Below are 27,048 nucleotides of genomic sequence, written 5' to 3' on the forward strand. Positions count from 1 at the left end.
AAGGTAGAGGAGGGGTAGGTGGGAGCCACAAGGAGTGTGGGAGTTTGAAACTAGTGCATGCATAGAGACCAAGCTGCTTTTACTTGGATTATATATTTGTTTGAAGTGGTTTGTTACAGGCTTCTTTGGGGTCTGAAGTGATAGACTCGAAGGGGAAGAAGTCTGTGCTAAAATGTAGATCACAGGCACAGTGCAAACCTCAATTTCTTTATGTATAAAATGAGGATAATAGATATATTCATCTTCCAATATTGATGTAAGGATGAAATGACTTAATAAATGTGAAGTCCTTAGTGCCTGCCACAGTTAAAAACTATTGCCTATTATAATCACTGTATTATGAAAGACCCACAGACTAACATTTAGGATTACTCCTGCTCATATGCTCAGTTAGGTTACCCCTCCTTCATGATAAAATTTATTTCTTGTGTTGCATATGCATAAAAAAATTATCCCATATTAAATGAAAATGGAATCCCTCAAAGAATTTACAGATTTAATAATTGTGCCATTTTCCTTGAAAAGATGTTTTACCCAAAGAAACAACAATAACGAAAACCAGAAGCCATATACCAAAGTTGTTCAAATGACAACATCTGAGTTGATGTTGAGGAATCATCCTGACTTATTTTATTCAATCACCTTAGTTTTTTCTTTCCCCTAAACATCTGAACTTTACATTGGGTTTAAATATGAATCAATAGAAGATGAATGAAATATTAGTTTCATCTTTTCATCAAACTTTCTCATTTAACAGTATTTTCAAAGAATCATTTTTAAAATTACATTTTTAAGGCAATTTTCCCACTTGTATTATGTTTTTGAAGTTCATTGTTCTTGGGAGGTAAAAGATTCCAAATGCTATAAAGCAAAATGTCACACTGCAAGTTGTAGGCAAGGGTAATAAACTTGACTTTTCCTTGTAGTGCATTTCAATTAGGTACTTTGCTACCTGGGGCACAAGGATTACTGGATTTCCTTTTGCCAGTGAATCCTACAACTGTTGAATCATGTGCATATGAGTACCAATTAATGACAAATAAACAAATAGAAAAGTGTGGTCTTCAAGAAAGCAAATTATATGGATGAATAACCTTTTAAACTTACATTCCAGCAGTCTTATGAAAAATCCAGCGTATTTAATTTTTCCCATATAATTTTCCTCTCTCCTCATTGTATAAATTAAATTCTGAACAAACTGCTATTAAAACATGTGAGAAACAAGAAACCTATTGTCAAGTACTTGTGTTAGCAAAGTCATGGGCTGTCACAAAACATTTTGATGTAAATTAATGGTGGTTTGTTAGTAATATTTACTTATTAGGTTACAATTTTGCTTTCAGATCAAAATATATCTAATTGCCAAAGAGCAGAATAATCCATTAGTATGAAATCAGGTCACAAGAAAGAACTGATAGAACCTGCAAGACTTCCCAGTGGAATTGATAACTGAATGATACTATGGACAAAGAATGTGAATCCCCTAACTGATAAAAATAAACTGTATAGAAATGAACTTGTAAAGCACAAAAGTCAACGAGCAAAGCAGCTTTAGTTGAAAATGAAAAAAAAAAAAAAAAGAGCATTTTATGATTTGCATGAGGGATTAATAATAAAAAAAATCTCTTTCCAAAAGATGAGGCATCTGATATAATTTTGTATCTCAGGATTATAAGATAAAATACACAATGAAAGTTCATCTAAAAATTTGCTTACATAAGGTGATTCACAATCATGTAATCCTTTCCAACTCATATAATTGCAACATTGGAGATATTAAGCTTACAAGTCTCAAATATTAAAATTGTGGAAGATTCGGGAGCCCACTATATATCTAATAAATTAGAGCAGAAAAATACTGAAAGTATAAAAACTTTAGAAAATATACATTGTTGCGTGCAAATGAAAATATTAACTCACTTCTCTAACCTAGCCAAATGACAAAAATCATACACTCCACATATACAGAGAGAACAAAATTCTCCATGACTTACTCTTGCCTCTAAAAATATAAACATATATATGTTTTTCAGATTCTCCAAACCTCTATCCTCAGGTCAGAGAAGTTGACTCATGATGATTTAGTTGAGTCAGGTTCACATATAGCACTTTCTCAGTTTGTAAAGCACGTTTAATTTTCCATAAAATTTGATTTCATATTTAAAATAATCTTATGAAATAGCTGGCATTAGCAGTAGCAGCATCATTTAAATGGCAGAGAGAAATGAAGTTGGTTGATACACGGTGACTTGTCCAAGGCCATGAAACTAGGAAGAGTCAGAATTTCTCACATCAGGTTTTCATATGCTTTCACTGTGCTGGAAACATAAATACAGACATATATGCACAGGTACTTAAATAAGATGTATGAAATTCTAACTTAAGTTTCTTCTTCCTTTTTCTGAGCTTCCATTTGGAATGTTGTTGTACTGATATACATGGACATTTTAAAATGCTTGATTTTTATACTAAATTAATTTCTTTTTTTGTAAAACTTTCAATGAATATTGTATGAACCTGAGGCGAAGATACAGAATCAGTTTTAAGATTATTTTGCATAACACATTTGCACAATGTAAGTAATACTACCCAGAAGGGAAAAGAGCATTTGATAACATGGTGCGCTACCTTTCAGGATTTCATCTTTGGCCTGCTCTTGGTGTCCTGTACAACCGGCAAGGCCATCTTCTAAAATTTAAATGTCTCACACACATTAGCTGAGGGAATGATGAATTCCATTTCGAAAAAAAAGTACAGTGGGTTTCAAATGCCACTTCTGAACCATTCCTTAATTGCCTATCTAAGAAAAGATTCAATTGAAAAAAAAAAAAAAAAGATAAATTTAACATTGAATAGCTGGAGAATACTTAGATATGTAGGTGATACTGAATATCTTTTAAAAACCTTTTTAAAAAATATAAGCGTGTCTAATTGTATTAACCATGAACTTTTATGAAAAAAGAAGAAAAAAAGCCTATCAATTTTTGGCATCAAGAGAAAAAATTCTGCCTTGGGGCAGATTCTTCCTTTTTTATGCAAAATAGGAGGGCTGGAGGCAGTATGTAGGAGGTAGGCTTTCCTGTCTGAGGCAGTCCATCACTCACTCTTCTTTTCCTCTGCCTCCAGAACTAATACTCTTAACTTGGATGCCTCTATTGTCATTACTAAAAGGAGAGGTAAGCAGCTGAATACTGTAACTAGCTTAGGTTCTCACAGCATCCCTACTTTTCCTTCACAGAACTTACTTAACACAATTTCCATGACATAATTAATTGTTAATCCATCTGTTTCCAGATGGGATACATGTCTCACTACTGTAGCTCAAATAAAGAAGGCACTCAAATATCTATCTGTTCAGTGAATGTTGTGAATCATCTTAATAGACACTTACACAACATCTGCTTTCTGGTTTTTTTTTTTTTTTTTAATTGAAACTTCTTTTTAACTTGTAACTCTTCTCCCTATCACCATCACCACCACTGAGTGTATTCTCTGTATCTCACTCATCTTTTACCCCTCCCTGCCCATGGTAAATGCTTATAAATATGGCATGAATGACGATTCTTCACACTGCATAGATGGATTCTAAATGTTCTTTATGGGTCCTTAAAAGTGAGTTTTAAAATCCCAAACTACCCTCCTCAGGAGTAGGGTTGATATTTTTTAATCTTGGATTGTGTAAATACTGGTCTGAATTTAGCACTTGCTCCCTCAATACAGAGCTAGTCTTAAAATATTCTCAAGTATCATCAGCACAGCCAAAAATACTGTTTAAAATCAGTTCACACCTACAACATGGTCTTGGGGGAATCTTAGCTTCTAATTCCCATTCAGCACATTCTATATCACTGAGTCAAAACTAAGCCTCTAGTAAATTGTGCACAAAGGAGACCTAAAGGGGTGATTATTTCATTTTCTGCACTTTTCCCAATTACTATCTTCCCCACACAGTCAGGGGTACAGTTCTCTGAAGTGAAAATGGCAATGTCTGTACTTCCCATGATTTAGAAACCAGTGTGACCATAATGATGGTTTGCATCAACTCTCTGCTTTGCAAGTAAATTCTCATTCTTTACCAGCTTGGTGGTTAAGCCTCACAGTCGGTGAACTTATCAAAAGTGAGCATTACCTTCCTAACTTAACTCCACCTAGAACTTACCCTGGGGAGAGGGACCTGGAAGCTATTTGCAGCTGGAAAGATACTTGGAACAATATCCATGCATGGAAGTTCAGAAGTTTGGTTAAATGCATGAACGTCATTATTCAACATTTTTAATAGTCCTAGATATTAGGCTCCTACTGTGTGTCACTGGTACTATGTATGTAATATCTCTTTTAATTTAATCCTTTAAAACAAAGGTAAGAGGGAATATTATAAAGAATGGGGAAGTTAAGTACATTTCTAGAGCCCACACTGAAAGAAAAATGTCAGTGTTGAGAGAACAAGGATTAGAATGTATGTCTGAATGACTCCAAAGCTTCTATCTCTTCCTACTTCACACCTGTTTTATATATATCTAGATATCTATATATCTATGTGTAGATATATAGATATTATAGCACTTATTTCTGTACATACACCCCACACCACCACATGACTGATTTAATAAGCATGGGTGACTATCACTGCTACTTGATTTCTATAAGCCAGTAGTCTTTAAACTAGGTTTCACTTTGTGAATCCTTAGGCTCAGGGAAAGAATGTTGTTGGGACTAGAAAGAAGAATGGATAAGAAGTGCCTGCAGGTAGGAGCTGGGCAGGCAGTACAATTCTGATGATTCATAATAACAACAATGACTAGAATTTCTTGAGCACTTGCTGTATGTCCAACATCAATATAAATGCTTTTTATACACTACGTCAATTAATTTGTAATGTACATGTATGAGATGTCAATCCCTTCCTTCACTTATTCTCCAACTGAACAAATATTTAGAGTGCTTAGTATGTTCTAGGTACTCCTCTAAGGACTAGGTAAACAGAACTAAACAAGCCACAGAAGGACCTTGCTTACCTTCCATGTGGGGGAGACAAAATAAACAAGGAGACAGTTAACTGAACCAAATAATTTAAGCTAGTGATATATGCTCTGGGAAAAATTAAACAAGGTGATGTACCAGACGGTAAATGTGAAAGAACTGTTTTGTTGGTCTGACAAGGGAATGGTGGCAGCTGAGCTCAAGTCTGAAATTACAGGGAATGAGCCATAGGAAGAAGAGAAAAGAGGGCTTCAGGCACAAAGCCATACGGGGAAAGTAAGTTTCCTGTGATAGAAAACAGAAGGAAACCCAGTACCGTTGGAGCTGGGTCAGGGAGAGGACAAGGCTAAATCTGTAGCATTACAAACCTGGATAGGGATTTAGTTTATTCTGAATGAATGGGAAATCATTAGACAGTCCTGTGTAGATCAGTAACATTATCTGATTTACCATTTCAAAAGATCATCTGTCTATTCAGCAGCCACCAGTGCTAGAGGGGGCAAGGAGGTATGCAAAAATGAAAACAGGGAAGAGGAGGGGGCACAGAGGCATGGATTTCCATGAGATGGTGATAACTTGTTCTTGAGTAGTACCTTGAAAATAGGTATTATTATTCTTCCCTTTCATAAGAGAGGAAATTGAGACTTTGAGTGATTTAGTGATTCACCCAATGTTCCACAGGTACAGGTCTGGGGGCTAAGATCACAGCCTGGTCTGTCTCCAGAACTCAAATTCTTGCTATATTGTCTCCCCTAGTGGAAAAGAAGAGAGCCATCTCTGCTCCCTGGATGCCTTTTGTACAAAGTATCCCATCAAACCAAAGAAAGTAGCGTGTGGCCACAGCAGAAGTTTTTGCATATACCAGGTAATAGAAGTTAACAGTACTATTAGAACATTATCTCCATTTACTGGTTAATAACTCAAACCTAAAATAATTTCAAGTGTACAGAAACTGCTTTTCTTATTTATTCTCCTCTCCAGAAGTTTCTCCTAATCAGAGACAAAGGGTAGCCTGATCTTTTAGGTCAGCAGATGTATTTGTTCTTTACATTTGTTGTCTGTTATCACAAGTAGAATGCAGGGTACTATACAGTTACCACAACTATAGAGAAAGTTGAATATAACTGACTCTGAGAAGTCTTCAGTGTAGGAGAAAGAAATGAATTGTGCCTGAAAAAAAGCACATGACCCAACTCTCATCATTTACACTGATGAAGGCTTATAACCTCTAGATTCATATTCTTCATTTCCTGTGCAGTGGTCCTTCAACTTCTCAGCCTCTAGGTCTTCTGGGTTATACCCTTTTAAACCTCAGTATCCAGAGCTGGCTGCACAAGTCATTGACCTCTATGGTTCTCATAACCAATCTCTCTTTCATTCTCCTATGTGAATGATTCTTTTCTGCAAGTACAGTGCTTTCTCTAAGCCTCCAAGAAACAGTTAATGCTGGTGATTAATTCCCCTTTCCTATATACTCACTTCAAAGACACTCGCCCTTAGTGGGTTCCATAGTTTATTATCTCTTCTTTGAAGCCCGCAAAGTTTAGTTTGCTTTAAGATAATAGTTCTCTCTCTTGAATATTAATGAAGAAGCTCAAGTTTAAAACACATTAGCCTAAGTATCATAAAAAGCAATTGAGGCTGCATAATAACCTCAACTTTATTCTGATACATCATTTGAACCAGGAAGTATTGCTGAGTGCCTACTGTATGCTAATCACTATGAAGTATATTTTTAATTTTTAAGGCTTTATTTAGAGTTAAGAATTAGGATACATATTTAATTGGTAATTAAATGTATTGTATAGTAAATACCAAATGAAGGGTATGAACCATTACTGAAATCATCACAGGGAACTCTTGATGGAATTGAGACCAGATTGGGATTGTCAAGGTGGATGGGAATAGGGTAGGGCAGGCACTATGAACTGCAACCTGGATCCCATCTCTCTTCTGATTAAAAAAAAAAAAAAAAAAAAAAAAAAAAACCTCCAGTTAGAGACAGTATTTCCCTGCAAGTTAGGTCATGTGACTATATTTTGGTCACTGAGATGTGTATAACTTTCATATCAAGCTTTTAAAGGATGATATTTGCCTTCTACCTCCTCTCTTTCTCCATCCAAAAAGCTGGAATGTGGTCACGGTAAGCTGATAAGCTCCTCTGACAATGCAGAAAAAAACAGCACTTCTAGAAGATGATGTCACAGTCAGATAGGAGTAATCCTTAATGAATGACCTTATAGAATCCCAACTTCCTGGACTATCTACCTACCTCCAGATTGCTATAGCAGAGTTAATGCAACTTTTATATTGTTAGAGCCCCTCCACTGCATTCTTTTGGTTTATATTGACTCAGGCTATCCCATAACTTATAAAGGGACAAGGAGATGAGGCAGACAGCTAATGTTCATTAGTTTGTATTTAGATAAGTAAAGAAGGTGTTAGTAGAGTGAATGCATGTCAGGAGTTAGGATTACTCAAGCTAAATAAGATACAAACCGTATAACCTAAAAAGCTATTCAATAAGACAAATAATTGGTCAGAGGACCTGTGGACCTCCACCTTGGAAGAAGAAAAGTCAATGGAGAATACAGAACAGGAGAAAGTGAAGAAGGAGAAAAGAGAAGAAAGAGGAACAGGAGAAGGAGAAGGTGGTGGTCGTAAAGAATTATTTCGAAGACCTCTGTATACAATCTACAATGTTTATAGTCGGAGTTTGCGTGGGGGAATTACTAGGTTCCGGAACAAACAGCAGATGATAAAATCATTCTTACCAGGTAGTTCTCTAAGGTACTGCTACAATCAGATTCTACAATGCAATGTGTTCAAATTCTGAGTAAAAAGGATTTCTTACAAACAGAAGCATTTCATTCCTGTTTGGTTTGAGAAGTGAAATAATGGTTAAAGAACTCAGGGGAAATGATAGGAGACAAGCTTGCAAAGCGATTTGGATGTCAGAAAAGGGACTTGGGCCTCTATAAAAAATGAAAAGCTCTGGAATAGTTTCTTGGGATAGGACTAGCAGAATCAGAGCAATTTCTTAGAGTGGTTTATTAATCTAACAAATCTTTATTGAAGTTTTACTACATGGCAATCATGTTGAGATTAATTTGATTGTGGTCATACAAAATGGATAGAGACTTCTCCAATAAAATCATCCTCATGTCAGAAGACAGTGAGTGAACATTATGAGTAATTAAAAATTTTGAAGCTTTAATAATTAAAAATTAAAACTGTTTAAGAAGGAGTCATGATTATTTTAACCTAAAATATTATTTTCAATAACCACTGATGCTACAAGATAAGTCATGTTTTTACAGTGGCTTCCAGTCGCTACTGGGCACATTTTCTTATGCCCTGGTTCACAATGGGGCCAATTTCTATGTTGGGTTCAAGTGTGAAGCGCACCCAAGCCTTTTGTTTAGGAAATATGCAGCTTCTACAAAGAAGACAGGAAGAGACCACTTTATCTCTATGTCTCTCAGTCTTACTTTCACATTCTTTATTCTAATGCCTTTGCTGCAGTCTCTACAAGTGTCAGTTCATCAGATGCCTTTAACAGAAAAAGGTAGGCCACAGCTCCTGTTGTTCTCCTGGTTAATGCTAGTGATCCCAGTAGGTCATCTGAAGAAAGAAACACTGGGATGGTACAGTGGGTTGGAGTGCTCTCCCAGAATTCAAGTCTACATAAAACCTCAGAACGTGACCTGATGGGACAGTAAGATCTTTGCAAATATTATTAGTTAAGATGAGGTCATAATGGAGTAAGTTAGAGCCTGAATGCAACAACTGATGTCTAAGAAGACACACAAGACACACAGACACAGCAGAGGCAGAGACACAAAGATGTGAAGATGTAAGCAGAGAATGGAGTGATGCATCCACAAACCAAGGAATGCTAAGGAATGCTGGGAGGCATCAAAAGAAACAAAAAGGCAAGGAAGAACTGTTTCCCAGAGCCCTCAGAGGGAATATAGCCCCGTTGATGCTGATTTCAAACCTCAAGGCTCCAAAACTGTGAGAGCACACACTTCTGCCAATTTAACCAATCCAGTTGTAATAATGTGTCACATTTGTTACTGCAGCCTTAGGAAACCAAAACAAAGGTGTATAAAGGATTGACCTGGACACTCCCAAGAAAAATAAGTTTAGCTAATGATGGGTCAGGTATGCTACATGGGGGTTTGGACACTATAGCAGAAATGAAAATAAAGGGGCTAAATTCAGACAGAATCAATGCATTTTTAATGTAAAAATTTAAAAGACTGCTGACATTAGATACTGAGAGAAGGAAAAAGTAAAAACATACTGAATGGGGACTGGGATAGAGAATTCTGAGCGGAGAATTAAAAAGCTCCTCTGAAGATGTGGACCTCCTTTGAGAGAGAATGAAGATGGAGTGCACTGAGTAACAGAGAGATGGGCTCATTCTGAGATTTGAGGTTCAATATTTTTTAAGGCACTCAAGTATTCTAAAATTCAAAAAATAAATAGTAATTTTAAAAATAGTGTTTGCTTTTTAATATTTTACTTAACAGATTGTATATTTGTAGCAATGCATTTGAAGATAACATCATACTTCTAAGTAAGTTTTTAAAAATGTTAGCTCCAGGTTAGGGTGGCTCAGTTAGTTGGCTCAAGTCATGATCCCAGGGTCCTGGGATCTAACCCCACATCCGGCTCCTTACTCAGTGGGGAGACTACTTCTCCCTCTCACTCTGCCTGCCACTCCCCCTGCTCTTGCTCTCCCTCTGTCTCTCTCTCTCAAATAAATAGATAAATGAAATCTTAAAAAAAAATGTGAGCTCCAGATTAAATAATTCTCTGGCCGTGGGCCTTAGGCTCTATCTACCCTCATCCAGCATGGACCTGTTAAAGACCTTTCTCCCCAAGTCAAAGTCAGGCTGTTGTCTCTCTTTGTGCTCACTTCTATCTTTCAACCACGCAACCAATTGAGAATGGGTAAGAAAGAGGAAACGTGGCTACTATGTATGTGTATAAAACCGGCTCATTTTTCTAGGTCACCTTACAGAACTGGAAACCTTAGTTGGTAGTTAGAGGCCAAGCCACAGTGACCTTAAATAAGGATTATTTTTTTTTAATAGCTCAACTTGATCAAACATCAAAAATTTGTTTTGGTGCCAAAAATGACAGCAATGTTTTCCCAGGATAAAAATGTGTTTTTAGACAACAGCTGAATGGGAACTTGCATTAGCAGATAAAGTACTAATCATCTCAACTCTAGGACAGCTGTTCTTGTCAAAGACATATTCCTAAATAAACAGAGTTCAGTGGTGTACTCACAAATAGTCTATTCATATGAGAAAACCAATCACAGGAGATCATTCAGGAAAATTGGCAGTGTCTGGCTAAACGAGCTCCAGGCCTCTGCCTACCTGCAAAGTGAATCATTTGTTATACCCTGAGAAGGTACAATCTTCAGCTCGGGGCAGGGGTCAATAGCAATGCTTTGTGATGGAGGTACACGTTTATGGCTATATGCGCTCTCTACCTGGTCTATGAATAAAAAGACAGAGCTACCTCAGCATTATCATTCCCCTGACCTTCATGAGTGGAGCTGTCCCAGCAGGGGAAAAAAACAGCAGGGGAAGAAGAGGGAAAATTAAAATGTTAAAAACTATATTATAGCTCGTTTGTGACCTTTAAAAAAAATTAGAAGAGAATATTTGGTTGGAGTGGATACAACAAAGTCTGACAGCTGTATAGTTATAGATTTTTTTTTTTTCCTGAGTGGCTTTCTACCAAAATCTTAAACAATAAGCAGACCCTGCATGTTTCTTGCTGGCTGACAGCCAGAGAAAATTCAGAATTTTGATCAGTGCTTAACTACTGAAAGAAATTTGCCTTGAATTTCAGAGCATTCCTCTCTTCTGTAAGCTATTTGCAGGGTTTGTCAAAGAGTCAGTTCCCATTAATAAGGCAATGCAAAATGCTGCAGATTCAAAGTTAGGTAACGATACTCTTTTCCCCTAAACGTCCGTGTTGGTTTGCTAAGTGAATTCAGCATGACAAGCAAACATCTGAAGCCACCTGTGTTATCATAAGAATACTTCAAGAAAATCTGTGTTAGAAATGATGGCAAGTGTCAATATATTCCCACTACCTCGAGCATTCAAATTTAAAAACCAAAATATGATTGTTGTTAGAACGGTGTGCTGAAGCCTGAAGACACCGTGTTGCTAGTACAGGATGAAAGAATTTTATTGCCCCCAAGAAAAGAAGCCCTGAGGTATCCTAGGTGTTTTCATCCTTGAAAACAAACAAACAAACAAACAAGGAAACAAATCCTCCCAGGATTAAGTAATTATTTCTTCTGCTCTAAAAAAAATGATCTTTCTATTTGGTGGAGTGGGAAGAACACAGTATTTTTTTTATGTCTTCACTTTCTTTGGCATCTTTGGGTAATCAACATTTGGCTCATGCTGCTTACTTTAATTCTCAAACATTTTATTATCTCTCTTTACTCTCTAAAGGTTGTTTTATTAGGTTACTGATACATTTAAATGGTTGTTTAATTTCCACCTTTTTATGGGTTAGATAATCACAAACAAATCTCTTTAACATCTAGGCTTAAGCTCAAGGAAAGGTAATCTGAAATAATATTTTTGAATGATGGACTGACCACATATAAGAAACATCATTATAGGTCAGTCAAAATTAATATGGAGATTATCAGGTGTCAAAAGTTCTTTTGCAGAAGCTGCAGAATACGTTTGCAATCTGACTTTGTGGGATATCTATTACAAATGAGAAAAAACCTCAGTGGTTTTTGCAGAATCCCATTTTCTTAATAGGAAATTGATGAATGACAGCATCTGGCAGGAAGAAAAAAGCATATGGTCTAACTAACTCTTTCTATAGAGGTTAAAAACAGCTTTGGAATTTCTCTGGTTGCCATTATGATTGACAGACCATCAAATAAATCATTCACTTTTCTTCCCCCCTCCATTGGTCCCATGTACTGACAAAGACACAGGGGGGAATCGGCAGTGTGGTGCATGAGAAATTAGACATGCAATGCCCATTGCCCATTAACATAAATGGATTTTTTTGCACCTAATTCCCTACACACCATGCAAAAATCTACCCGCAGGACATGGAGTATGCATGTTTTCTTGTTCTTTCTATTTATAATTTTTAATTATTAATTTCATATATAATTGGTTTCTTCAGAGAATGAAATGCCTAGTAGGCTATCTAAAACACTGTTTCAGAGTCTTGGGGCTTGATGTTGCAAAAAGATGGGCTGATACTGAACAATGTTATGGTATGTAATACAAACAATGAATATTAGGCTGAGAGGTCTTGCATGGAGTTAGGCTAATTAAACAATTCTCAGTGTTTAAATCTTGCTACCTTCTCCAAGGTATACTGCCAATCATGTCATCTTGGGGGATTGCTCTGGTCTGCCCTCACATCTAGGCTCACTTAATAAATGAAACCCTCAAAGAGCTTATCAAATATTTTTGCTATAAAACTAAAACTGTTTTGGTGTTTTCAACTCTATTTCTCTCTCTCTCTCTTCCTTTTTCCAAGTCAGTTTAAATACCCACATGGGAACAGTGATAAAAGGAGGAAGCTTGTCTAATTATCACATGCTCTATAACCTCTTCTTCTTCATCTGTCCAATTCCAACCCAGGCTCTGTTTGTGTACTTCCAGTGACTAGAAATTCACCATCTCATGAAGCATCTTATTCTGTTATCAGTCAGTTCTATAGGGTGGCTGACCTCCAAGGTAGCCCCCAGTGATGCTCCCCTCCTGGAATTTTGGCTCTTGCCTATTAGTGGCCACCTCCTGCCACTGAATTGGGTCTACCTCTATAACTGACAGGATACTATGGAAGAGACGGTATGTGACTTCCAAGACTGGATCAGTTGGGAGAGATCTAACTGTACCAAATTGCTATCTCCAACTTGTGGAGAATCCAGCCTGCACAGCCTGAGGACATTCAAACAGTCCTAGGGAGAGGGCCACAGGTCGGGAGGCATCTGTAAAGAAACAATGAAGATTCCTGCCAACAACCAGCAACCATATGCCAGCCACGTTGGTAAGTCACCAAACCTTAGTTAAGTCCTAAGAAAACCACAGCCTTGGTCAACAAATTGACTACAACTTTGTGAGATACCCCAAGCCAGAACCACCCAGCTAAGGTACTCCTGATTCCATAATTCACAGAAACAAAAATAACAAATGTGTACTTTTTAAAAAAGGTATTTAGTTTGGGACTTTTTAATACAGAATATGTAAATGACTAACATAAATTGTATCTAAAGTCTTTTTTATTATTCCTACTTCATCCACTGAAGGCTTAAAAAATCAGTGAAATCCCTTTTCATATGATAGCAAATTCCAGATTATCATAAATCTTTGATTCTCATCTTCCCTGGGTAAACCATTCTCCGTGTCTTCAGTACTTTGCTCCTCTGCTCAAATTTCTCACTCTAGATCTTCTTTCTGGGTCATCTCACTCATAGTCTCTATTATCCTCAACTCTCACACACTGTACACAGGTATTTCTGATTGTCTCTAGTTCAAACCCCATCCTAAAGTACCTCAAACTCACAAGATCAGAATTAAACATCTCATTTAATTAACATTTTCATCAAACTTGTTCTCTAAATTGCTTGGTCTATTTTGCCTAAATACACTGCTAGGCTTCCAAATTTCCAAATCATAAAACCAACATATCTTATGTTCCTCTTTGTAACAGAGAATTTAGAACACATCACTCTTTTGCTTAAGATTCTCTTGAAACTCTACTGCCTTCAGGATAGAATGGATCTAAACTTATAAGCATGACAATCAAAGACGTTATAATCTGGCCAGTGCCAGCCTTTTCTATTACTTTCCATAACTCACCCCAGTCATACTGAACTATCTGTTAGCTGTTTCATATGCTAGGGTCTTTGCATACGCTGTTCTCCATGCTTTGAGTGGTTTTTTCTCACACTTACTCCCTACCCTTTGGGCTCTTCTACCACCTACAAGAAAAGGCAGAGTGACTCTTTAGAACTTGCCTTCAAAGTAAAGCCTTCCCTGTTTCCCTCTCCCCTGCATTATTTCCTTTCTATAACTCTTTAGAGATCTTACCATGTTTTATACTGTGTTTGTTTATGCAGGTATACTCTACTAATCTCTGATTTCCTAGAGAGTACATGTCTTATTCATATTTAGATTTATTCAATCATGCAGCTATTCAAAATTATTTACTAAGTAATTTCTCTACTATATGCCAGTGACTACTGTAGATTCTGACAATACAGCAGTTAACAAGACAGACAAAATCCTTGTCCTCAAGAAGCTTATAGTCTATGTATGTGTGTGTGTATATGTGTATATATAGCGATGGAGAGGGAAAGAATGTCAGATGGTTATTAAACTAATAAACTAAAGCAGGATAATGAGTTCAAGAAGAATGAATGTCAGTGCAGGTGGATGTTGGGATTTTATAAATGGTGATCAGAGAAGGCCTCGCTGATAAGGTGACTTTTGTACAGATATCTGAAGAAAAGGAGAGAAGCAAGCTCTTTAATAGCTGGAGCAAGAGTATCCCAGGCAGAAGGAAGAGTGTGAGGGTTCTGAGGCTTCAGAATAGTTGAGGTACTCAAGAAATTTCTAGGAGCCCTGTGTGACTAGCATGAAGGGGGAAAAAGAGTAAGAAAGGTCTTGAGATCAGAGGAGTCACGGGAGGGATCCTGCAGGCTCTTGTAGCCATGGTATGGAATTTGAAAAGGTGCCCCATAAGGAAAGTGAAAATATATGTATGTGTACGATATTTCAATCAGTAAATTCCATCGGGGTTTTTTGTTGTTGTTTTTTTTTTTTTAGCAGACAAAAGACACTACTGACATATTCATATTATAGCTAATGAGTGCTTCTTCTGTAGAGTCCTATTTTTGAGCAATTTGGCCTAGGCAGTATACAAGTAAACCTTATATTTACCTTTATCAAGTTTATCTTATTGAATAATATCATCAAGAAGCACCAGGGTAGCTAAGTTGGTTAAGCATCGGATGCTTGGTTTAGGCTCAGGTCATGATTTCATGGCTCATGGAACTGAGTCCCACATCAGGCTCCACACTCAGTGGGGAGTCTGCTTGAAGACTCTTTCCCTCTGCTCCTCCCGTACTAGAGCACACATATTCTCTCTCTAATATAAATACACCTTTAAAAAATTTAAAATTAATACCATTAGAAATTGAAGATATATAATGTTCTAGTTCAGTTCAACAAATACTTAATGAATATCTAATATAAGCCAGTTCTTCCTTAAGAGCAGAAGTTTAGCACAGTATTCCAGATCTCTTGCAAGGGTGACTTTCTTTTTGGGGCATCTGGGTGGCTCAGTGGGTTAAAGCCTCTGCCTTCAGCTCGGGTCATGATCCCGGGGTCATGGCATCGAGCCCCACATCGGGCTCTCTGCTTGGCGGGGAGCCTGCTTCCCTCTCTCCCTCTCTCTCCCTACTTGTGGTCTCTCTCTCTGTTGGGTAAATAAATAAAATCTTAAAAAAAAAAAAAGATGACTTTCTTTTTATTTCTTATATTGCTAATTTTAAAACATTTCTTGAATTGTTGTAAAACAAATTGTTGACTGATTTACGTTTTATAATTTCCATGGATGGTCTCATATTCTTTTGACTATTGTACTTTGTGTTTAAGACAGTTAACATTTTCTTTTTTGGGACATAAAAATATTGAGTTGGTGTCAGAGACACTGTCTGTGCTCTATGGGTATCTCCTCCCTTTGCCATATTCCTGCAAAAACATTCAGTGTGTGCTATTACTCCCAACAATCAATAACCGCATCTCTTGTAGAAAGTACCTGGAAATTCACACCCCATCTCCACCCCCAGCTACATCAGGTGGCTTAACCAAGGACTGATTAGACCAGAAGTATTGAATGGCTACTCTGCCCTGATAGGAACAGTTCTGAATGTGATCGACACTGTCTACAGAGGTCCTTTGTAAAATGAGCCAAAGTACTCCAAGGCACTTTGTTTGATATCTTACCTGTGGTTGACCTCCTTCCCTTCTTAGCCCATTCTTTCATTTCCCAGCCAGGTCTTCCTGGATGCTTTCCAAGTTGATGTATGCATGATAGATTTCCATGCCTTCCTCCAAATTTCCCCAATTTTTTTTTTATTAACTTACTAGAGAGATTTACTTTATTAACACTTTTTTCTGATAAAGCCATATTTTAATTCACCTTATACCTGATCCTCATTCCTCTATCCAGTCCTCAAGAACACCAAAGAGAATTTACACTATCATTCTCATTATTCTAAGAAAAGTTTTTAGTTCGATGTTAAAAGCTGTTAGTGTGGGGCGCCTGGATGGCTCAGTCGCTTAAGTCTCTGCCTTCAGCTCAGGTCATGATCTCAGGATCTTGGGATCAAGTCCCGCATTGGACTCTCTGCTCAGTGGGGAGCCTGCTTCCTCCTCTTTCTCTGCCTGCCTCTCTGCCTACTTGTGATCTCTCTCTCTCTGTCAAATAAATAAATAATATCTTTAAAAAAAAAAGCTGTTAGACAATGCTGAGCTTATTATTCTCGATACATTTTTTAAAAAGATTTCATTTACTTACTTATTTATTTGAGGGACAAAGAGAAGAAGTGAGCAAGGGGAGAAGCAGAGGGAGAAGAAGATAACCTCCAGCAGACTGCATGCTGAGTGCAGAGCCTGACATGGGGCTCTATTCCATGACCCTGAGATGAAACCAAGAGTTGGACACTCAAATCAACTGAGCCACTTGGGCTCCCCTCACTACCTTTTCTAACTGCTCAAAGAATCCTCCTAGAATTTTGGACTTCAAACCCAGTGAAATGAAGGTAGTGTACAAAAACCCTTCCCATTACTGAAACCTAAGAATCGATTTTTTACCTACATATGCTTTAGAAGTTCTTTCTTTCTCATCAATCTCTATTCTTTTAAGATTTAACTAATGAGGGGCACCTGGTTGTTTCAGTCTGTTTTTGGCTCAGGACATGATCCTGGGGTCCTAGAATCAAGTCCTGCTTTGGGCTCCCTGCTCAGCAGGGAGCCTGCTTCTCCCTCTGCCTGTCATTCCTTCTCACTCATTCTCCCTTTTTCTCTCTCTCAAACAAATAAATAAAATCTTTTAAAAAAAGAGATTTAACTAATGATAGAATATAAAAAAGAGAATGAAAAGATCTGGGTCCTAGCCTCTGACATGCCTAGAGTGTATAATATTAGACAAGAGACATACCCTCTCTGGATCCCAATACTATTACATATATTAACCAAAAAAAAAAAAAAAAAAAAAAAAGGAAGCTTGGGCCATGTGCCCAATTGATTGTCCAAGAATAAATAGATGGTTTAAAGGAGTATACTATTTTTACTCAGTGGAGAGCTGTTCAAAACTAACTTTGATTGTTATTATTTACTTCTAGCCTAGTTCCAAATATGTTTTAGGCTATGTAAAAATATTTATTAATAATAAACATAGGAATACTAACAATATAGGCAGAATAAAATTATACACATATGTTGACTGTAATTACACAATACTGGTTAATCAGTTAGAAAAAGATTTGAAAGGTACATGAAACTCTGAAAAACATACTTGGAATGGAAGGATAGTGAGTCATATTTTTATTCTTAGTAAGTTTCAGTAAATTTTTAGAATATTTTTATATCAAATAACAATAATTCTCTTTTTTTTAAGATTTTTATTTATTTGAGATAGGGAGGGACAGAGGGAGCTTGATCCCATGAGCCATGAATTCATGACCTGAGCTGAAATTATGAGCTGAAACATTCAGAAAGTCTTTCAACTGCCAAGTCTTACTCCTTTGGGTAAAAGGTAACTACTATCCTCATCTCAGTATATACCCTTCTAAAGCATTTTCTATACCTCCATATTCATGTAGGTGAATATGAATAGAGAGAGTTATGCTGGTACCACTGCTATTACTTTTCATTTTTAAACAAAGATGGGGACACATTTGTATGTACTGCTTTCTGCTATCCCTTGTCAGTATGTAGTATCCATCCTTTTTAATGCCAGCAGAAGACTACAGTATAGATGTTCCATAAACTATTCAATTATCCTCCAATCCATTAAGACATTATATGCTTTTAACCTTTTATATTTCTTTTTCTGTAAACTGTGTGTTCACACCCTTCATCCAATTTCCTTTTATTGGTTTGCTTTTTTCTTACTGGAACTAATTTATGAATTTTAGTGATTAATCTTTTGTCTATTACATATTTTTCAAATATCCTCAGTGTGTTTCTCACCTTGTAATGTTCTTTATGCTATTATTCCATCATATATAAGTTTTAATAATCTATACAGCCAGAGGGTCAGTAAAAATGGCATTGCAGGCAGATCCAATACCCCATCTCCCACAGAAAAACCAACAAATCAAGTGAAAATAGTCAGGATCTACTTTGTCAGAAGTCTATAAAGAAGTCAAAAGTTTATAGCAGCCAAATGAATGCCTGATCACGAAAACAGCGAGTAACAACCGGTAGAAAAGCTTTGTGGAATTTTTAAAATTGTATTATGTTAGTCACCATACAGTACATCATTAGTTTTTGATGTAATATTCCAGGATTCATTGTTTACACACAACACCCAGTGCTCCAAACAATGCATGCCCTCCTTAATCCATAGTTATTTAAAGGTATAAAGGTTTTTTATTTCATTTGGAACAGTTATTAGTCTCAGATATGTCCCTAAATGGTGTGCAAGTATCAAGACAAACTGTTAAAAATTTCTTGTACATCTGAAGATTCTGTCAACAGGACATTCAGATAATTGAATGAATTTCTCTAACTTCATCTGTATGCTTGAGATTGAGTACCCACAGCCTTGCTCTATTACTGAATAAAATGACTTCACTATTACTATGTGTCATATTGGGGCTTTTTCATGAGTAATAAATTATGTATTGTTAGAGGTCAACATGTAAATTATCTTGTTTTACTTTTAACAAGGGTTTAATTTTAAGACCACTAATAATACTAATAATTATGCAAGTTGATATAATGCTAGATGTAATCAAATATTACCTCCTTTATTGTCTTGGTGGTACTGAAAATGGCAGCCAAAATTCCCAGTGTGGGACCATCTCTGGTCCCAGAGGAAGCAGAGCAGACCCTATTCACAAAGAACTATATTGGTTCTGTTAGGAGACTGCTGAAAGGACCGATTCATGTTGCCTGTTTTTGTGTCACCCAAATCATAATTCATTCAGGGTTGCAAAGCAGTAGTCGTTCTTCCAAAACATTGTAAGGCAAATGAAGTATAGCCATAATCTCCTGATGTAAAAGACTGGTCGAGATATACAACAGAGCAATGAAAACCTGGGAGGAAAATCTGGGCAGAGAGTTTCTTTGAGAAATTTGGGTATTCAAAAGATACCTGTGTATACTTTGGAATTTAGAAAGCCAGATCATGCCAGCTCTGTCTGTTATCTAGGCTCAGTGCAAGCAGGAAGATAGAGCTGAGACAGAGTTAGAAGTGGTATAAGTAAATATTAAAGAGGGCCAGCACAGATCCAACCTGCAAAGACTGGAAGAGTTTTTCCTTTCTTTCTTCTCTCTTTCAACTTCTGGCCCCAAGAAAATATCTGTCAAACCTACCTGACAACAAGCTAAAGGAATGCTTATAGTGACAGATGGTTACTACACTTATCATGGTGAACAAAGCATAATGTATTTATAGTATTGTTAAATCTCTATATTGCACACATGAAACTAATATAATATTGTATACTGAGCATTCTTCAATTTAAAAAAGGAACAAATGTTTTATATAAGCCATACAGGCTTTATAAAATATTTGAGCACTGGACTTACCAAAGACTAATTCAATTCAATTGTCTCAAGTATGTTTAGTGAGCTAATGAAAAACATAAGAGAAAAAGGAATTTAAAAACAGGAGAATAATGCATGAACAAATAGAGAAGACCAATAAAGATATAAAAATTATAAAGTGGAGCTAAGAAATTCTATACCTGAAAAACAAAATAACCAAAGTCAAAAACTGATGAGAGGGATTCAAACAGCAGAAGTGAGCAGGCAAAAGAAAGGATCTACAAAATTGATGATAAGTCAACTGAAATCATCCAATCTGAAAAACAGAAAGAAAACTAAAAGAACAGAAAGAACAAAGCCTATGAAACCTGTAGGATACCATTAAGAATACTATAATATACTTTTATTGGGATCCTCAAAGAGAGAAAAAAATACAGAAAGGCTATTTGAAGAAATGATGCCCCCAACTCCCCAAATTAAAGTACAGATCTACATGCCCAAGAAACTCCATGAGTTCCAAAAAGATAAATGCAAAGAGACCCATGTCAACATTACAGTCAATTTATTAAAAGCAAAGGACAGAGAATCTTGGAATCAGCAAAAGAGCAGCAAGTCATCATATACAAAGTATCTCCAACGAAACTGACAGCAGAATTCTTACCAACAACCATGGAGGCCAGATGATAATATGATATTTAAAAATATCAAAAAAAAAAAAAAAGAAAAGAAAAGAAAAGAAAAAGAAATAAAAACCTGTCAGGCAAAAATACCATATCCAGCAAAACTATCTTTTTCAAAAAAATGGAGAAATGAAAACATTCCCAGATAAACAAAAACTGAAGAATCACCACTACTAAACTTGCTCTACAAGAAATGCTAAAATTAAGTTCTTCAGTCTGAAAGGAAAGGACACTAGACAATAACTCAAATCTGTATGAAGAAATAAAGAACTCTGATAAAGATACTAGAACCCAAACTTCTTGGAAAAATGATCAGAGTTGATGACTATTAAAACATATTATGGTTCTAATAATTATTTTTCTGACAAGTTTAAGTCTGTGCACTTGGTAGACAATCAAGCTCATTAGGTTACCAGTTAACTATAAAAAGTGGAAATTTCTGTTTCATGTCTAAAATTAGCCACTTTTCTCTTCTTTTTTACTGTGGATATAATGACAGTTGATCAACAGGATAAATACAAAAGTCATTTCTATATGATGTGGTTCAAAAAATTAGTATAATGAAATCAATGTGAGCACAGTAAATATATAGGAATATGCATAATAATGATACTTTGTTAAAAATAAATCATATCATGGGAATATAAAGCCAAATTTATTCATTTTTCTTTAATAGTCTCTATACTTCATGCAAAATAGTCTTTCATATACCAAATTATAAAAATATTATTCCAAATTTTCTTCTAATTATACTATTGGTCTTCTATTTTTTATTAGTCATTCTTTTATCCATAAGGAGTTTGATTTTACACCTTGTAAGTGAGAAAATGAATATTTTCCCCCAGTTTATAGCTATTTAAACTAAATGCTATTCCCTTTTCCTAATAGTTGAAATGCTTTAAAATGCCACATTAACTATATTTTAGATTTTCCAAAATCATATAGGACTATTACTGATTTCTATCTTCTGTTACTGTTATCTATTTGTCTGTTATCATGCTGGTCAGCAGTGTTTTAATTACTACTGTTTTTGCAGCATGTTTTGCTTCTTGTAAATCAAGTTTCACCATTTCTTTCCTTGTTTTCTATTCTTGCACATCTTTTTTGATAAATTCTAAAATCATTTTATCAAGTTCCATTGAAATATTCATATAACTGACATACAGACTGGGAATGTACTATGAATAGAATTCATAGATTTCTATTAATACTGAGTCTTCATAACCAGGAATATAACGTATTTTCTTTGATTTAAAATATTGTGGTAAAGAATGCAAGTTCTGTCTCTTTCTCCTTGTGTGATTTTAAGAAATTTACTTAAGTACTCAGTGAAGATTCAATAGTCTAATCCATATAAAGCTTTTAGGAAAATGCCTAAAGCACTGTAAATACCTTATTAAACTCCCTTTAAATTTTACATTAGAATAAAATTATGTAGTATTTGCTTACCAAAATAAGGTGGGGGGGGAAATCAAGTTAGTAACCAGTTATTTTCTCCATTAAGCCCCTAATGTCCATTTGTGGAATGGTGCTGAAAGGTGTCCTGTTTTCTAGGCTTTGTTTACATGCTATGGGGGAACAAAAGATGTGCTCAGGCATCAGCTAGGTCTGGATTTGAGTTTTACCCTGCTACAGGTCTTAAGTCATCTACTCTTCTTTTTAACAATATCTACCTTGCAATGTTTGTGGTAATTAAAAATATTACCTTGGCACAATAATATTTATCAAGAACTTAGCATGTTCCAGACACTTTACACATTATCATTTCTTACCCCAACAATCCAAACTGTTAATATCTTCATTTAAAGATGAGGAAACTGAGGCACAGAGCAGTTATAAGACACTCTTCAGATAACACAACCACTATGCTATGCAATTTTTCATTTCTCCACATAAACCAGGTGGTTTATATATAAACCAGGTTATATATATTTACACACACACACACACACACACACACACACACACACACACACACAAACACCAAAGGGCAATAAAACTAAATGAAGGAAAGGTCCTGCTTTGTCTCTGGCCATGTATATACATACCAGATTACTGTGTCCTTTTGAATGATTTCAAGACTAAAAAACTATTAACTGAGTAAATGTCTAAAGTAGGGAATTCCTAACTCAGTGGATTTATGAATTCTAGTGCTATGGCCTTGTCTTAAACACACATTTATGTTTACTCTCTATAGACACCAGTATCTTTAGTCTATGATAGCATTAATTAATGAGTTTGAAAATCTCAAATAAAAAAATCCAATTCTATCATACAGCTCTGTTATATAGTTGAGTATTTTAACTTTCCTGTTGCCATCATGGCTATTCATGAAAGCAAAGACATAAGCTGAGACATCAGAGCTACTACCATCTTCAATAAAGGTAATATTTGATTACATCTGGCATTATATCAACTTGCATAATTATTAGTATTATTAGTGGTCTTAAAATTAAACCCTCATTAAAAATAAAACAAGATAATTTACATGTTGACCTCTAACAATACATAATTTATTACTTATGAAAAAGCCCCAACATGAAACATGGTAATAGTGAAGTCATTTTCTTCAGTAATAGAGCAAGGCTGTAGGTACTCAATCTCAAGCATACAGATGAAGTTAGAGAAATTCATTCAATTATCTGAATGTCCTGTTGACAGAATCTTCAGATGTACAAGAAATTTTTAACAGTTTGTCTTGATACTTGCACACCATTTAGGGATATATCTGAGACTAATAACTATTCCAAATGAAAAAAAAAACCTTTATACCTTTAAATGACTATGGATTAAGGAGGGCATATACTGTATGGAGCACTGGGTGTTGTGTGTAAACAATGAATCCTGGAACATTACATCAAAAACTAATGATGTACTGTATGGTGACTAACATAATACAATTTTAAAAATGACTATGGAAATATTGATGAAGTAGATTCTAATTTGGACTAAGGACTAAAAGACTATACTCAAAGACACACTCAAATTTGGGAATACAGAGTTGAAATCATCCAAAATGGTGACAAAGTTAACATAAATCTTGAAAAGGAAAAATAATGCAACCCATAAGAAGTAAAAAATAATATAATAATAATGAAAGAAACCCTCTGCTAAGATACCTGTTATACAAAATAAGGATAGTCATTCTAATAGTATTCCTGCCCTGAAATGTGAAACACAGATGAACATCAACGGACCCCTTTAATATGTAAACTTGGAATTCCTGGCCAAAAATATCAAAGCCTCGGAAAATGTAAATCTATTTTCTTAATGTAAGCATACAAGTTTATTTTATATATGAAATAGTACTCTTTCTACAAGCTAAGAAAATTTGACCAATATATTATACTTTGCTTAAATACCAGAGGTATATTCTAAAGTTTTTCTTTTGTCTAAAAGATTATGTGCTTACAAAAACTAAATATGTATCTTAGGCGACTATAAGCTAAAGCAACTGGAATGGGATACCTTATTCCAGATACAGCAGTCTTGCCACTGTTCAGTCATATCACTAATTTATAATATTTAAGTATTTTCTTTCCCTTTCTTAATGCACCTAGCATCTTATTTCTGGCTCTAACTGCTGACATGTCCTGGGCATAACGTCCAAGAGCCCATGATAGACAGGACAACTCTTAAACATTTTTCCTCAAAGGAGCTTTCAGAATCAGAGCCCATCAGGGCACAGAAGGGTTTCAAGACTATTTTTGCCAATATCCATTATTTTTCACATTATTCTAGGTTATATTTCATGTACTATCCAATTCCCTAAAGTGCTTACATCCACTTGGAGTTTATCCAGAATTCCAAGTTTCCATCAACCAAAATAATTTCACAGAGTGTGCCAACATCACTTGCTAGCTCCTCTTGGCCTCTTTGAAGATGGCAGTAACTAATGAAAAGAAAACTACTTCCTATCTCTTCACTCAGCCTCTCTTTCCTCCCCCTTTCCACTTCTCCAGGACCTATTCAATCCAAATAATTTACTTTAAATATTTACAGAAAATATTAGAAATTCCTTTATGCTTGAGAGCAAATCTAACCAGCACTTACCTATACATTTGAAAATTTTATATAGATTATAGATATGTTCTGTTAAGCCCTCTGCATGAGCCTTCAAATACATATTGTCCTCGGTTTATGGCTCACTTTATCTTTTTTTCTTCCAAATGTGATGCTTCACCTAATATATATTATTTTTCAACAAATGTCACCATATTCAGTGTGTAGATTTTAGAACATGAGAAAGCTTCTCTTTGAATCCTGGACCGACTAATGCTTGGACAAATTATTCAATTTCCCCAAGCCTCAGTTCTCTTTTAACAAAATGAGAAAAAAATACCAACCTATAAGGTTGTTAGGAAAATTAAATGACATATCTATATACAAAACTTAGCATCTGGAACAGAGCTAGAAGTATCAGCTATTATTCTTATCATTTCCAAAAATGTCAGGAAAATATTGCATTGATGTCAACATATTAAAAACTGAATGAATGCCTACTTGATCTACAGTTTGGACTTAGTATCAGCTCAAAAACAGTTTGGGTCACATGAGTAACATGAGAATATGGTTTCCTTGGAAGCAGGAAAACAACTCCTTTATGTCTAGTTCCATAGCCCAACATAAATAGGCTAAATATAGCTAGATAAAATGCTCACTTGAAATGACAATTTCTTTACAATGATATAAAATTCTCAGTTCTTAATATGGCATTGGAGGCCCTTGTTGCTAAGACTCTGGAGACCACATGATTCTTGCTAGAACAACATGTTACTTCATCTTCCCAACTGTACAGCACCCTGGCCACGTGGCAGGCTGACTCCACCCACAATTCAAGGGGAGAGGCCTTGGACAGTTAGTGTAATTCTACCTGAAGGATTGGGGTGTCAATTAGGCCTAAGTCCGCAAGAATGGAATTCCAAGTTACAGTGCTAGTTTCAGGGATGAGTATGTGATATGTCAGCTAAATCAAGATAAAACGCATAAGGCTGTTTGATCATTGAATTCAAAAGATTGCTCTTTTTCTCAGGAGGCAAAAATGAGAAAGCATGGAACCTTGTTCTTGACAGCCATTCTTTGACAAAAAAAAGGAGAGGCTACCATAGCAAACTGACACTCTAGAAGGCAGAGCACAGAGATATAAATTGTAAGAACCTGGTTTTGTTTTTGTTTTTAAGTTGATACTATTGAGTCACTGGATCAATACTTACCTATAGCGAAATTAACCAATACATTTCTTTTAGTCCACTTGCATATTCTGTTACTCGCAAACATTTGTGAACTCATAAGTGCACCAGTTTTCTCACATAATTTCTTATTAAAACTTTCATAAACATCATGATCCAGTTATACTTAGTAGCTTGTCAATCCCCAAAGACTTCCCACACATTGTTGCCTCTGTGTGCTTTTAGAAATACTTCCCTGAATCAAAAATGCTTTTCTCTTTTATTCTACTTATCCTTGCAATTATAGCTCAAGTATATCCCCACTTGTAAGTCTTTTAATAAACTCTTGAATCATGCCAAAAATATAATGATTTATATTTCTCTCCATCTCCCTTTCTCCCCACCTGCAAACTGTCTGTTATGTATGGGTAGAGCTGTCACCAGAGTTGGTCTCCATGTCTCCACTATATTTAGGACAAAGTTTACATTCAGTAATCTTACGGACTTTAATCAAACCCTCTGTTTTAGGTACATATTTAAGGAAAAACATAGTAACAGTGCATCTATTTGATTGATTGCTGATGCTAAAAAATTAAGATGCTTTGGACATCTATGTGTTTGGCACTATGTTGCAGGGTTTTACATACTTGATTACCAATTTTCATCACAGACCTGTAATTCTTATCTCTATTTTATAGATCAAGAACATAGGACTCAGATAAGTATCCCATCTAAAAATCACAAAGTTTGCAAGCAAAGAAACCAGAATTAGAATCAAGGGAGGAGGTTTCCAATGGGATAAGATCACTTAGCGGCTATATCTATATCTATCTATCTATCTATCTATCTATCAGAAAGCTGATAGATAGATAGATAGATTCAAAGAAACTCCAGACCTGGCTGACTTTGTCCATTTAGTCAAAAGGCTGACACAAAATAATGTTTAGATTTATGCAGTCCTCCATTCGTTAACTAAGCCTACTTTAAATAACTGAAACTTCAAGAGAGGAAACATATTACTGCAATTATGTTAACTGTTACAACAGAAAAATATAATCTGAACTCCCATCACTCTTTATTAAATAAATATGTATTCAGTGTCTTTTATGTGGCATTCAAGGTGCTTCAATATATCTCATATATATATATTAACAATAATAAATATAATAAATAATAATAATAATAACAAATATAATAAATAATAAAAATTTCAACATAAATTTGATCAGTGCAGGTAAGGTTGTTAGAGATTTCTCTACACATGAAAAGCTAGTACATCGAAGTTAAATAACAAAGTACTTTAAACGTAAATACAACTTTTTTATTTTAAGGCATTCTTATTATTTGGCTAAAACAAAAATATCAATAAATAAGGGGCAGTTTTATTTAAACATTCATTAAAATGATTTTGGA

The 27,048-nt window shown here is 35.5% G+C and overlaps 1 protein-coding gene across 1 annotated transcript in view; it reads right to left on the bottom strand.

Annotated features, from left to right (window-relative positions):
* Window positions 1–27,048, bottom strand: part of TENM2 (teneurin transmembrane protein 2) — a 1,882,184-nt gene that overhangs the window by 1,465,433 nt on the left and 389,703 nt on the right. The window lies entirely within an intron of this gene.

This window comes from Mustela nivalis, assembly GCF_964662115.1.
Source record: "Mustela nivalis genome assembly, chromosome: 3".
NCBI lineage: Eukaryota > Metazoa > Chordata > Mammalia > Carnivora > Mustelidae > Mustela > Mustela nivalis.